Genomic DNA, 12,742 nt, shown 5'->3' with positions numbered 1-12,742 from the left:
TGTTCATCTTATTAATATTTCATCACATTTAATTGGAAGATATGAGGTGTGTTGTGCGAATTCTTGGCTAAAAGATGTGTGTCTGAGCACCAAACATTATCAGGAAGCCTATTTCAAATACAAAAAAGGTCTAGTTCCTGAGTCTGTAATAATTTTTGTAATCATTCAGGGGCCACGCAAAAAAAAAAAAAAAAACTGAAACAGCACAACAGTTTTCAATATTGCTAATAATCAGAAATATTCCCTGAGTAGCAAATCAGCATATTAGAATGATTTCTGAAGGATCATGTGACACTGAGTTCCATTTTACAATATATTCACATGGAGGGCTGTTATTTACAACTGTAATAATATTAATATGTAATAATATTTACTATATAACACACAATATTTCACAATGTATTATGAAAAAAATGCATATGAAGTTATTTAATGAGCTTCTTCAGTTCACCTGTACTTCTGAATGTCCACAGTTCCCATCAGAAATTTTTAATGTCCCACTTTTTTTTTTTTTCAAAATGCGCAACCGTCAAGTCAACAGTCTTCCCTATGATTCTGAAGCCTACTAAGCCAGACTGAGACAATTTAAAGGCTGAGGAAACTTTTGCAAGTATTTTGCGTTAATTAGCTGACTAGATTGGGACACAGGGGGCCTACAATGTTAAACTTTGTCATGATATTCTAATTTTGTGAAATACTGTATTTAAAAAAAAAAAAAATTATCTTTAATCCATAATCACTAAAATTGAAACAAATAAAGGCTTGAAATGTTTCACTTTGTGTGTAGTGAACTAATATTACATACAAGTTTCACTTTATTGAACAAATTATTGAAATAAATGGACTTTCCCTCGATATTCTATTTTTTTGGCACATACCTTTATATGACATTAATGACAATTTTTTTACTGTAAAAAATGTCTATATGTGATCAAAAAATGGCTCAGTCTGCCACATTTATACAACAATGACATCAATTTATGTACTGTATGTTGTCATTTATAAATGAATAGATAAATAATTGAATAGAACAATGATTTTTTTCTTCATTTTTATTTATTTAAATGCACAGATTTTTTTTACAGATGCACAGGTATTTTCTTACAGATGCACAGATAATTGCTTACTAATACACAGACAATTTCTTACTAATACACAGATAATTTCTAACTAATGCACATACACAAATTAGGTATCTGAGTTAGGTGACTGCTTCTTTAATTTGGGTCGGAACCTTCAATAGGCTCTTTTGTGATGCCTAATTGCACCAGATGGTTGTGTTTGAGGGGCATGAGGGTTCTGCTGCCTCAAATGGGGCTGGAACCATGGATTTGCTCTTGGGTGAGGCCTCTGAGCTCTTTTCCCCAGATTTGACGGTTGTGGTAGAGGAGCATGGGGGTTCTGCTGCCTCCACAATCTGAGATGGAATGGTGGATGTGCCCCTGGGTGAGGCCTCTGAGCTTTTTCCCCTGGATGCCATGGTCGTGAATGGGGGCTTGAGCATTCTGCTGTCTCGACAAAGGGGGTCGGAACCATGGATGCATTTTTGGGTGAACCCTCTGAGCTCTTTGACCTGGACGCCATGGTTGCGGTCGAGGGGCATGGGGGTTCAGCTGCCTCCACAAATAGGGCTGGAACCATGGATGTGCTCTTGGTTGACATCTCTGAGTTCTTTGCCCCGCATGCAATGGTTGTGAGTGAGGGGCATATGCATTCGGCTGCTTCCGCAAATGGGGCTGGAACCACCATTGGGCACTTGGGTGAACCCCCTGAGCTCTTTGGCCTGGATGCCATGGTCCTATTTGAGGGGCATGAGGGCTTTGCTGTCTCGAAAATCCGGGCTGGGACCATAGACAGGCTCTTGGGTAAGGGTTCCAATGTGATCTCCTCATTTGGTCAGCATTTTGCAGCAGGGATCTAGAAAATGAGCAAGGTCTTACTTGCTGCCTTTGGTTTCCATTTTCTCTCCTTTTTTGAGGCCTCTGCTCAGGTTCACCCTTTGGGGAACACACAAGCATGGCTTCATCCTCTGAGGAACACACAAGCCTGGGTTCATCCTCTGAGGAACACACAAGCATGGGTTCATCTTCTGGGCAACACACAAGCTTGGGTTCATGCTCTAGGGAACACATAAGCATGGGTTCATCCCCAGACTAACACAAAAGCATGGGTTCTTCCTCTGGAGAACACACAAGCATGGGTTCTTCTTCTGGAGAACACACAAGCATGTTTTTTTCCTCTGAGGAACACTTAGGCATGGTGACTTCCCATGGAGAACAGTCAGGCATGGGTGCTTTTTCTGGGGACTTGGCAGCCCTATTAGATGCATCTACCCTTGCTTCGTCAAGTGAACAACTTTCTGGCACAAGTGATTTCTCTGCAGTAATGACATGCAAACATGTTCTGTGCATCAAGGATGCTTATGCAGCTTATACGTCTTTGTGGATAGGTCGTGGACGGGTATAGACATTCCCAGGGTGAACAATTTTGGCAACTTAAGCAATGGCCCTTCCTCTTGGAAATCTGCAAGCACAGGTTCTTCCTGTGAGGTCTCAGCTGGTGTTCCCTGAGCAAAACACTTAAGCATAGGTGCTCCCTCTGAGGAATACTCATGTGGGGAACCCTCAGCCACAGGTGATCTCTGAGAAGGAACAGGCTCAGGTTTTCTTTGTCTCAAGGAGGCTTATAGACCCTGTGCTCCTGAAACAGAAATCAACTCTATGATTGCCATTTCTGGACAGGAAAGTTCTGGGTGGAAAAGGCTGGTATAGATAATCCCACAGTGAACAATCTGGGCACAGGAGCTCCTTGTGGGCAGCACTTAATCACAGAAGCTACCTGTGGGGAAAACTCAAGCACTGGTGATGTCTGTGGGAGCTTAACAAGGTTGGTTTTCTTTGGCTCAAAAAGGCTTAAGGCTTATAACCCCGATGCTCCTGAAACAGAGATGAACGCTGTGATCGCTGTTTCTGGACATGAAAGTTCCTTGCAGAAAAGGCGGGAATAGATACTCCCAGAGTGAACAATCTGGGCACAGGAGCTGTCTGTGGGGAATACTCAATCACAGGAGCTGCCTGTGGGGAACACTCAAGCAAAGTTGATGTCTGTGGGAACTTAACAAGCTTGGGTTCTCTTTGGCTCAAGAAGGCTCGAGGCTTATGGCCCCAGCGCTCCTGAAACAGATGTGAATGTTGTGATCGCTGTTTCTGGACATGAAAGGTCCTTGCGGAAAAGGCGGTAATAGATACTCCCAGAGTGAATAATCTAGGCATGGGAGCTCCCTGTGGGGAATACTCAATCACAGGAGCTGCCTGTGGGGAATTATAAAGCACCGGTGATGTCTGTAGGGGCTTAACAGACTTGAGTTCGGTCTGTCTCAAGGAGGCCTGAAGCCTAAACTCCTGGCGCTCCTGAAACAGACAAGTTTGTGATCGTCCTTTCTGTACCTGCCTCTTCCTCATGGAAGAGGCAGGTACAGACAATCCCACAGTGAACAATCTAGGCATGGGTGTTTCCTGCAGGGAAAAGTTGTCAGCCATGGGTGCTACTGTTGTCGCTCTTTTTTGGAAATAGGCAGACATGGATTGGACAAGGATGTAAGATGGTCAATCTATAAAACCGTGGAATTGTGCTAGTCTGCTTGTGTCTGCAACACTATCTGTGAAACACTGTGAGAGAAAGAGAAAGAAGATTAGTTTAGTAAAATATCAAAATCCCTCAACTGGTTGCATAAACTTGACCTGGTATTTTAAAAATGTGGCACTCATGCATGAGACATATTAAAAGCAGGGTAAAACAGTTCAGTGATAACTGTATTCATTTACCATGTGTTAACACAGAAAAACAATTTAAGTTAGCATAGTTGAAAACACATGAGTTATTCTTAAAATACTGTGACAAAACCATAGACTGTAAAAAATATGGACGTAGTGTCCGTGATGTCATCCGTAGGTTTCTGAAGAGAGATTTTGAAGCCTATAGTGGGCAGGATTTCATCTTGGAATCGCGTCATCGCGCGTCATTCCCGGATAATCGAACATGGACAATAAGGCGGGACGTGGGTGGAGCTGGGTGCTGAAACCACGCCTACTTAGTGCGCCAGTGGTGACAGCAGCGGCAACCCCCCTGTCACTCAAGTGGCCATGCCCTTAATTATGCAGAACTTTACGGCTTAATATAACTTAAACGGAGTTATAAAAAAAATTAACCCCCCCACCCCCACCCCCCCCCCACACACACACACACACACAGTTGACATGAAGGGCGAGATTAGCTATATAGTCTAAAACCACTTTTTGAACCGGGCTGTAAACATGTTTTTTTCTGCTGTAAAGTTAGGCATTTTAACATGGGGAGTCAATGGGACTGACTCCCTTTTGCAGCCAGTCTTTAGCAGCCAGTCGATGAGTTGCAGTTTAAGCCACTTCCGTGTTGGTTTCAATAGAGAGAGCGGGAGGTTGCCGCTTGGACAAAACAAGCCTTGACTTTTGAGTTATGAAAAGATTGAGTTTTGCATGAGGCCTTTATACGTCTGTTTGTATGTAATTTAATTTTGATTTTTATTAATTATATAGTCAGATCATATGATTATAAGATGATGGCTACATACTTTGAGATGATGATACTTTTTTTTAATTTAACACGGACAGTGGGCAGTCAATGACAGACATAGAGTTAGCTACAATGCTAAATTTCATCTGTATGCTCTGACACAATCTTTAAAAATCATGTCAAAACAATCTTTGAGAAAAAAATTTCAAATGGCACTTGAACCAGCACTTAAGTTGCAGTGAATTTAAAGAAATTGTTGCCGAATTTTGCATGCAAAACCAGGTTCATTGTTAATAGTGTACAAATGTATGAAACATGGCTTACATAGACACATTCAAAATCTATTGTAATAAATGTGAATTTATCTCATTACATAAACGAACAAGGTAAGGTTTAAACATTTTTATCATCACTGTTATTATCACCTAATTTAAACAAATAATGCAAGCAGGGTTTTTTTTTTCCATTTTCTCTTGCCCACTTATGATCAGATCATTTGAATCCAAATACTAAACTTTAAGCCTATGGTGACTGGGGGAAATTGATAAAAATGTATTAAACAAGTAATGGTTCTATAGGAATTTCTGATATGGAGATTTCTTTCTTGTTTTATTTTAGCTTTGCAGACTATGTTATACACAATAATCAGGAAGATGATTGCTGTGTGTGTTGTCCATGGAGGAGTTGACCCACATTTCTTCTCTGAAAGGCTTTTCCAGCAGATCTGTGGTAAACTAACATCCCCTGCCTCAGTGGATGAGGTTGGAGATCATACACTGAGGGAGCAACTAATCAAGGTGAGGACTGGAGATGCTTAAAAATTTAAATAATCAGGTTTTTCACACCGCACAGTTTTTAAATTGCTTCATTGGTTTTAGATACAGGAAGAAACAACTGTTCTAGGGACAATTACAGAGGCAGCAGACAGTTTAAGTATCATTGGTGCCTTAAAATATGTACCAAGCCTGACAGAAGAACTCTCTTGTCCAGTCGGGTTCAGAGTTCTTTATGAATGGAAGACTACATGCTGCCTTGGACCAGTAAGTAATGTATGCCTTTCCTTCCTAACGGCATATAAGCTTGAAACTTGTTTTGAATGTTCTGCTTGTTATACAGGTTTTTAGAAGGGTTGCAAACTCTTGGTTTACTGGATGAGATGCAGAACAATTCTGCACTGTTTCATGACATTTTTGTCTGTAAGGAGAAGCCCCTCCATGCAAAGGACCTCAGCAGTCTTTTTAATGTAAACTTCTCCCCGCAAGGCAGCAACAGAAGGGCTTGAGAAAACCAGACCATATGCCACTGGAGAGACTGGTGATAGATGTTGAAGGCATGTCATGATTTTATGTAATGTTACAGGTATGCCATGGTTTCTGGTATATAATGAGTACATGAGTACATCGCTTACTAGTGGTGACTACTGTATGTCAAGTCGATGTACATATGGTATAGATGCATGTTAAAATCAGTAACGGTGTAATCAAACAAATGATGAAAACTATTAATAGTAATGATTATGTGTTGCAATCAAACTTGATGGACTTGTTCCTTACAAAAAGAAAAAAGGAATCCGCACACCAAACAAATTCAAAGGTCAAGGTCCTTTGAACAAAAATTTATTACAGAAGATTTACATGTAGCAACAAAAAACTAAAGTGCACTGACAAAAACGAGACACAAACACAAACAAGAAGAAATTAAAAAAAGCAAACGTTTTAGTCATTTCTAAATCTAGACTATCTTCTTTGCTAAAGATAACAACTATTTCTTGTTTATTGTTTAGATGTTGATGAACTGAAGTTGTGTGGATGATTGTGATACTGTATCAGTTGTTTGGACTCTCATTCCGATGGCATCCCTTCACTGCAGATGATTAATTTATGAGCAAGTGATGTAAAGGAGTCCATTCTAGGCAAATTAAACAAATTTGGATAGCTTATTTCTTTAAGGGTCATAAAATCTGTGGGGTAGGATTAAGGGATCTAAAAAAATGACCATGCATAATAAGACATTAATATTTGCTTCATAAACAGCCTATATACTAGAGTGAGAACTGGTCCTTAAAATAAAGTGAAACCAAAGTTTAATGGGTTCTACTTTAGAAGAAAGTGTCTTTCAAATGTGTATTTTGTACATTTGTAATGCAATGAAAACCGAAAACTAGCTACAAACATGCTGCGCATAACTGGGCGGTATATTAACTCATCTTGATCCAGGCTGTCTTCTAGTGCTTCGATGATTATTGCACACCAAGGTTTTACAGGTTAATATAGCTCTTTAAAATGATATTATGTTTACATTGCGTACAGTCGCTGGAGTGTTTTTATTTAAATGCTTTTAAAAGAGGCTCAGTGATGTAATTCGCAGACCGAGAGCTCGGAGCCTTGACTCTCATGTCAGTACAACAGAAAACACTGGCTGAAGGCAGCTCTCTCCATTTTAAATGAAACTGCTTGCAAACACCTGAAATTAGCTCTTGTTCAAAGGTGTTGACGGAATGAAATCGATGGAACATTTAAATTTTAAAAGGCCATATTTATTTTCATTTTTCCGCTCCACCCCTTCAGTGGAGTGGAATGGCTTCTTTATACGGGGCATTATTGTTCATACGTGACCTGTGGTTAGAGGCATTGTTTCTTGTAAGTAAGACATATGGCTTAATAAATTATGTTCTTGGGCATAATTTGCAAGCTAACATGCAGTACAAGCTATAACCTACGTTTAACCTAAATATAAATGATTTTATTCAGTATTTTTGTTCGTCCTCTGTAAAGCACCATTTATGAGTAGTGCGCATGCGCACAAATGCCTAAGGGAACTTTCGGAGTATAAGAGGGAAACTGTGCTAAATCAAACATAAAACACAGCGAAATGACAGGGAACAAAAAAATATTAAGTGAGTGATTAGGTGCTTTGTTCAATACAGTTGCATTTTTTTGAGAACTCTAATCAGTTAAATAGCATAAGTTATTAGTTGGTAGGTTAACAACAGCCGTACTTTGTTGAACTAACGTGGTTCAAACGATGAGACCATATGAAACAGTCTTTACTAGCTTATTCGTTTCCACAAAAATGCAGCACAAATAAGCAAGCATTTTAACGTTTGAAATACACTAATCTACAATTATTGTTCAATCGCTGGAGTGTTTTTTTATTTTTTTAATGCCTTTCAAATATGTAGTTTTGTGAACACGGACGAAGAAACGCCAGCCCCGAAGCTCATCCGTAAACCACATAAACAGCTCATATGCGCTTAATATAGCTCTTTAAAATGATATTCTGTTTACATTGTGTACAGTCGCTGGAGTGTTTTTATTTAAATGCTTTTAAAAGAGGCTCAGTGATGTAGTTTGCAGACCGAGAGCTCGGAGCCTTAACTCTCATGTCAGTACAACAGAAAACACAGGCTGAAGGCAGCTCTCTCCGTTTTAATTGAAACTGCTTGCAAACACCTGAAATTAGCTCTTGGTGTGTTCTAAGGGGTTGACTGAATGAAATCGCTGGAATATTTAAATTTTAAAAGGCCGTATTTATTTTCATTTTCCGCTCCACCCCTTCAGTGGAGTGAAATGGCTTAAACTGGGCATTATTTTTCGTACGTGACCTGTGGTTAGAAGCATTGTTTCTTGTAAGTAAGACATATGGCTTAATAAATTATGTTCTTGGGCATAATTTGCAAGCTAACATGCAGTACAAGATATAACCTACGTTTAACCTAAATATAAATGATTTTATTCAGTATTTTTGTTCGTCCTCTATAAAGCACCATTTATGAGTAGTGCGCATGCGCACAAATGCCTAAGGGAACTTTCGGAGTATGACGTAAGAGGGAACGGGCTAAATCAAACAGAAAATACAGCGAAATGACAGGGAATAAAAAATATTAAATGAGTGATTAGTTGCTATGTTCAATACAGTTGCTTTTAAAGGAGGCTCAGTGATGTAGTTCGCAGACCGAGAGCTCGGAGCCTTGACTCTCATGTCAGTACAACAGAAAACACTGGCTGAAGGCAGCTCTCTCCGTTTTAAATGAAACTGCTTGCAAACACCTGAAATTAGCTCTTGGTGTGTTCTAAGGGGTTGACTGAATGAAATCGCTGGAATATTTAAATTTTAAAAGGCCGTATTTATTTTCATTTTCCGCTCCACCCCTTCAGTGGAGTGGAATGGCTTAAACTGGGCATTATTTTTCGTACGTGATCTGTGGTTAGAAGCATTATTTCTTGTTAGCAAGACATATGGCTTAATAAATTATGTTCTTGGGCATAATTTGCAAGCTAACATGTAGTACAAGCTATAACCTACGTTTAACCTAAATATAAATGATTTTATTCAGTATTTTTGTTCGTCCTCTATAAAGCACCATTTATGAGTAGTGCGCATGCGCACAAATGCCTAAGGGAACTTTCGGAGTATAAGAGGGAAACTGTGCTAAATCAAACATAAAATACAGCGAAATGACAGGGAACAAAAAATATTAAGTGAGTGATTAGGTGCTTTGTTCAATACAGTTGCATTTTTTTGAGAACTCTAATCAGTTAAATAGCATAAGTTATTAGTTGGTGAGGTTAACAACAACCGTACTTTGTTGAACTAACGTGGTTCAAACGATGAGACCATATGAAACAGTCTTTACTAGCTTATTCGTTTCCACAAAAATGCAGCACAAATAAGCAAGCATTTTAACGTTTGAAATACACTAATCTACAATTATTGTTCAATCGCTGGAGTGTTTTTTTATTTTTTTAATGCCTTTCAAATATGTAGTTTTGTGAACACGGACGAAGAAACGCCAGCCCCGAAGCTCATCCGTAAACCACATAAACAGCTCATATGCGCTTAATATAGCTCTTTAAAATGATATTCTGTTTACATTGTGTACAGTCGCTGGAGTGTTTTTATTTAAATGCTTTTAAAAGAGGCTCAGTGATGTAGTTCGCAGACCGAGAGCTCGGAGCCTTGACTCTCATGTCAGTACAACAGAAAACACTGGCTGAAGGCAGCTCTCTCCGTTTTAAATGAAACTGCTTGCAAACACCTGAAATTAGCTCTTGGTGTGTTCTAAGGGGTTGACTGAATGAAATTGCTGGAAAATTTAAATTTTAAAAGGCCGTATTTATTTTCATTTTCCGCTCCACCCCTTCAGTGGAGTGGAATGGCTTAAACTGGGCATTATTTTTCGTACGTGACCTGTGGTTAGAAGCATTATTTCTTGTTAGCAAGACATATGGCTTAATAAATTATGTTCTTGGGCATAATTTGCAAGCTAACATGTAGTACAAGCTATAACCTACGTTTAACCTAAATATAAATGATTTTATTCAGTATTTTTGTTCGTCCTCTGTAAAGCACCATTTATGAGTAGTGCGCATGCGCACAAATGCCTAAGGGAACTTTCGGAGTATAAGAGGGAAACTGTGCTGAATCAAACATAAAATACAGCGAAATGACAGGGAACAAAAAATATTAAGTGAGTGATTAGGTGCTTTGTTCAATACAGTTGCATTTTTTTTTTTTGAGAACTCTAATCAGTTAAATAGCATAAGTTATTAGTTGGTGAGGTTAACAACAACCGTACTTTGTTGAACTAACGTGGTTCAAACGATGAGACCATATGAAACAGTCTTTACTAGCTTATTCGTTTCCACAAAAATGCAGCACAAAAAAAGCAAGCATTTTAACGTTTGAAATACACTAATCTACAATTATTGTTCAATCGCTGGAGTGTTTTTTTTTTTTTTTTTTTTAATGCCTTTCAAATATGTAGTTTTGTGAACACGGACGAAGAAACGCCAGCCCCGAAGCTCATCCGTAAACCACATAAACAGCTCATATGCGCTTAATATAGCTCTTTAAAATGATATTCTGTTTACATTGTGTACAGTCGCTGGAGTGTTTTTATTTAAATGCTTTTAAAAGAGGCTCAGTGATGTAGTTTGCAGACCGAGAGCTCGGAGCCTTGACTCTCATGTCAGTACAACAGAAAACACTGGCTGAAGGCAGCTCTCTCCGTTTTAATTGAAACTGCTTGCAAACACCTGAAATTAGCTCTTGGTGTGTTCTAAGGGGTTGACTGGATGAAATCGCTGGAATATTTAAATTTTAAAAGGCCGTATTTATTTTCATTTTCCGCTCCACCCCTTCAGTGGAGTCAAATGGCTTAAACTGGGCATTATTTTTCGTACGTGACCTGTGGTTAGAGGCATTGTTTCTTGTAAGTAAGACATGGCTTAAAATGATATTCTGTTTACATTGTGTACAGTCGCTGGAGTGTTTTTATTTAAATGCTTTTAAAAGAGGCTCAGTGATGTAGTTTGCAGACCGAGAGCTCGGAGCCTTGACTCTCATGTCAGTACAACAGAAAACACTGGCTGAAGGCAGCTCTCTCCGTTTTAATTGAAACTGCTTGCAAACACCTGAAATTAGCTCTTGGTGTGTTCTAAGGGGTTGACTGAATGAAATCGCTGGAATATTTAAATTTTAAAAGGCTGTATTTATTTTCATTTTCCGCTCCACCCCTTCAGTGGAGTGGAATGGCTTAAACTGGGCATTATTTTTCGTACGTGACCTGTGGTTAGAAGCATTATTTCTTGTTAGCAAGACATATGGCTTAATAAATTATGTTCTTGGGCATAATTTGCAAGCTAACATGTAGTACAAGCTATAACCTACGTTTAACCTAAATATAAATGATTTTATTCAGTATTTTTGTTCGTCCTCTATAAAGCACCATTTATGAGTAGTGCGCATGCTCACAAATGCCTAAGGGAACTTTCGGAGTATAAGAGGGAAACTGTGCTAAATCAAACATAAAATACAGCGAAATGACAGGGAACAAAAAATATTAAGTGAGTGATTAGGTGCTTTGTTCAATACAGTTGCATTTTTTTTGAGAACTCTAATCAGTTAAATAGCATAAGTTATTAGTTGGTGAGGTTAACAACAACCGTACTTTGTTGAACTAACGTGGTTCAAACGATGAGACCATATGAAACAGTCTTTACTAGCTTATTCGTTTCCACAAAAATGCAGCACAAATAAGCAAGCATTTTAACGTTTGAAATACACTAATCTACAATTATTGTTCAATCGCTGAAGTGTTTTTTTTTTTTTTTAATGCCTTTCAAATATGTAGTTTTGTGAACACGGACGAAGAAACGCCAGCCCCGAAGCTCATCCGTAAACCACATAAACAGCTCATATGCGCTTAATATAGCTCTTTAAAATGATATTCTGTTTACATTGTGTACAGTCGCTGGAGTGTTTTTATTTAAATGCTTTTAAAAGAGGCTCAGTGATGTAGTTCGCAGACCGAGAGCTCGGAGCCTTGACTCTCATGTCAGTACAACAGAAAACACTGGCTGAAGGCAGCTCTCTCCGTTTTAAATGAAACTGCTTGCAAACACCTGAAATTAGCTCTTGGTGTGTTCTAAGGGGTTGACTGAATGAAATCGCTGGAATATTTAAATTTTAAAAGGCCGCATTTATTTTCATTTTCCGCTCCCCCCTTCAGTGGAGTGGAATGGCTTAAACTGGGCATTATTTTTCGTACGTGACCTGTGGTTAGAAGCATTATTTCTTGTTAGCAAGACATATGGCTTAATAAATTATGTTCTTGGGCATAATTTGCAAGCTAACATGTAGTACAAGCTATAACCTACGTTTAACCTAAATATAAATGATTTTATTCAGTATTTTTGTTCGTCCTCTATAAAGCACCATTTATGAGTAGTGCACATGCTCACAAATGCCTAAGGGAACTTTCGGAGTATAAGAGGGAAACTGTGCTAAATCAAACATAAAATACAGCGAAATGACAGGGAACAAAAAATATTAAGTGAGTGATTAGGTGCTTTATTCAATACAGTTGCATTTTTTTTGAGAACTCTAATCAGTTAAATAGCATAAGTTATTAGTTGGTGAGGTTAACAACAACCGTACTTTGTTGAACTAACGTGGTTCAAACGATGAGACCATATGAAACAGTCTTTACTAGCTTATTCGTTTCCACAAAAATGCAGCACAAATAAGCAAGCATTTTAACGTTTGAAATACACTAATCTACAATTATTGTTCAATCGCTGGAGTGTTTTTTTATTTTTTTAATGCCTTTCAAATATGTAGTTTTGTGAACACGGACGAAGAAACGCCAGCCCCGAAGCTCATCCGTAAACCACATAAACAGCTCATA

The sequence above is a fragment of the Garra rufa genome, chromosome 1 (assembly GCF_049309525.1).
Source record: "Garra rufa chromosome 1, GarRuf1.0, whole genome shotgun sequence".
Taxonomy (NCBI): Eukaryota; Metazoa; Chordata; class Actinopteri; order Cypriniformes; family Cyprinidae; genus Garra; species Garra rufa.
This window is presented reverse-complemented; position numbering follows the sequence as displayed.